Below are 3,504 nucleotides of genomic sequence, written 5' to 3' on the forward strand. Positions count from 1 at the left end.
GAAATACATCACATCATGCAATAAATTAAATCAAATTATTGTGTCTATGTACCAATCATACACACAAACAGATGCAAATGAGGAAGGAACTTTCTGCAGCTTCTCTCTGTAATACATCACATTGGGTAATAGGTAAAATGCAATGATTCTGGCTTAGTAGTAAACTTACCAACAAATGCACGCCAATGAGGGAGGAGCTTTCAGTAGCTTCCCTCAGAAATACTTCACATCAGGTGATGGATTAAATATAAAGACTGTGATGGTGTACCAATCATATCAATAAACAGATGCAAGTGAGGGAGGAGCTCTCCGTAGCTTCTATCCGAAATACACCACATAGGGTAAATAATGAAATACAATGATTTTGGCTTTGTAATAACCATCCCAACAAACTAAGGCAAATGAGGGAGAAGCTTTCTGTAGCTATTCTCAGAAATACTTCACATAGGGTAATAGATGAAGTGTGTTTATTCTGGCATTGTAGTAACAATACTAACAAAAAACGCAAATGATGGGGCAACTTTCTGTAGCTTCCCTCAGAAATACTTCACATCAGGTAATGGATGAGATGTAATAATCGTGTCTGTGTACTAATCATACCAACAAACTGATGCAGGTGAGGGAAGAGCTTTCTGCAGCTTCTCTGTGAAACACATCACATAGGGTAATGGGTGAAATGCAATGATTATTACTTTGTAGTAACCATACCAACAAGCAAATGCAAATGAGGAAGGAGCTTTCTGTAGCTTCCCACAGAAATACTTAACATCAGGAAATGAATGAAATGTAATGATTGTGTCTGTGTACTAATCATACAAAAAATCAGATGCAGTTGAGGGAGTTGCTTTCTGCAGCTTCACTCAGAAATACATCACATAGGGCAATGGATGAAATACATTGATTCTGAATTTGTAGTACCCATACCAACAAACAATGCAAATGAGGGAGGAGCTTTCTGTAGCTCTCCTCAGAAATACTTCACATAGGGCAATAGATGAAATGCGATGATTCTGGCTTTGTAGTAACCATACCAACAAACAAACGCAAATGAGGGAGGAGCTTTCTGTAGCTTACCTCAGAAATATTTCACATCAGGTAATGGATGAAATGTATTGATTGTGTCTGTGTACTAATCATACCAACAAACAGATGCAAGTGAGGGAGGAGATTTCTACAGTTTCTCTCTGAAATACATCACATTGGGTAATGGATGAAATGCAATGATTCTGGTTTTGTAGTAACCATACCAACAAACAAACACAAATGCGGGAGGAGCTTTCTGTAGTTTTTCTGAGAACTATTTCACATAGGGTAATAGATGAAATGTGATGATTCTGACTTTGTAGTAACCATACCAACAATCAAACGCAAGTGAGGGAGAAGCTTTCTGTAGCTTCCCTCAGAAATACTTCATATCAGGTATTGGATGAAATGCAATCATTGTGTCTGTGTACCAATCATAAGAACAAACAGATGCATGTGAGGGAGGAGCTTTCTGCAGCTTCTCTCAGAAATACTTCATATAAGGTTTGTTTACTAATCATATCATCAATCAGAAGAATGTGAGGTAGGAGCTTTCTGCATTTTCTCTCTGAAAAACAACACATATGGCTATAGATGAAATGCGATGATTCTGACTTTCAAGTAACCATACCAACAAACAAACACAAGTGAGGGAAGAGCTTTTTGTAGCTTTTCTCAGAAATATTTCACATAGGGTGATAGATGAAATGCGATGATTCAGGTTTTGTAGTAACCATACCAACAAACAAACGCAAATGAGGGAGGAGCTTTCTGTAACTTACCTCAGAAATATTTCACATCAGATAATGGTTGAAATGTAATGACTGTAGTAACCATACATAGGGTAATCGATGAAATGCTAAGATTTAGGCTTTGGAGTAACCATACCAAAAAACAAAATCCATAAAGGAAACGTAATGATTGTGTCTCTGTACTAATCATACCGAACAAAGGGATTCAATTGAGGGATTAGCTTTCTGCAGCTTCCCTCAGAAATAATTCACATCAGGTAATGGATGAAATGTAATGATTGTGTCTGTGTACTAATCATACCAACAAACAGGTGCAAGTGAGGGAGGAGCTTTCTGCAGCTTCTCTCTGAAATAGATCACATATTGTAATTGGTGAAATGCAATGAATCTGGCTTTGTAGTAACCATACCAACAAACAGATGCAGGTGAGGGAAGAGCTTTCTGAAGCTTCTCTCTGAAATACGTTTTATAGTGTAATTGATGAAATGCAATGATACAGGCTTTGAAGTAACCATACCAACAAACTTATGCAAATGAGGGAGGATCTTTCTGTAGCTTCGATCAGACATACTTCACATCAGGTAATGGATGAAGTGTAATGATTGTGTCTGTTTACTAAACATAACAACAAACAGATGCAAGTGAGGGAGGAGCTTTCTGCAGCTTCTCTCAGAAATACATCACATATGTAGTATAATAAATGCGATGATTCTGGCTTTGTAGTAACCATACAAACAAACAAACACAAATGAAGGAGGAGCTTTCTGTAGTTTCTCTCAGAAATTCTTCACATTGTGTAATAGACGAAATGCAATGTTTCTGGCTTGTAGTGACCATACCAACAAACAGATGCAAGTGAATGAGGAGCTTTCTACATCTTCCCTCAGAAATACTCCACATCAGGTAATGGATGAAATGTAATGATTGTGTCTGTGTACTAATCATACCAACAAACAGATGCAAGTGAGGGAGGAGCTTTTTGCAGCTTCTTTTGGAAATACTTCACATAGGACAATAGCTGAAATGCAATTATTCGTGCTTTGTAGTAACCATACCAACAAACAAACACAAATGAGGGAGGAGCTTTCTGTACCTTTTCTGAGAAATATTTCACATAGGGTAATAGATTAAATGCAATGATTCTATCTTTGTAGTAACCATACCAACAATCAAACGCAAATGAGGGAAGAGCTTCCATTAGCTTCCCTCAGAAGTAGTTCACATAAGGTAATGGATGAAATGCAATGTTTGTGTATGCGTACTAATCATACCAACAAACAGATGCAAGTGAGGCAGGAGCTTTCTGCTGCTTCCCTCAGAGATACTTCACATCATTTAATGGATGAAATGTAAAGATTGTGTTTGTGTACTAATCACACCAACAATCAGATGAAAGTGAGGGAGGAGCTTTTTGCACCTTCTCTCTTAAATACATAACATATTGTAATAGATGAAATGCGATGATTCTGGCTTTGTAGTAACCATACCTACAAACAAACGCCAATGAGTGAGGACCTTTCAGTAGCTTTTCTCAGAAATATTTCACATAGGGTGATAGATGAAATGCCATGATTCTGATTTTGTAGGAACCATACCAACAAACAAACCAAATGAGGGAGGAGCTTTCTGTAGCTTCCCTCAGAAATATGTCACATCAGGTAATGGATGAAATGTAATGATTGTAGTAACCGTACATAGGGTAATGGATGAAATGCAATGATTTAGGCTT

This window comes from Schistocerca gregaria, unplaced genomic scaffold (genome assembly GCF_023897955.1).
Source record: "Schistocerca gregaria isolate iqSchGreg1 unplaced genomic scaffold, iqSchGreg1.2 ptg000362l, whole genome shotgun sequence".
Classification (NCBI taxonomy): Eukaryota; Metazoa; Arthropoda; class Insecta; order Orthoptera; family Acrididae; genus Schistocerca; species Schistocerca gregaria.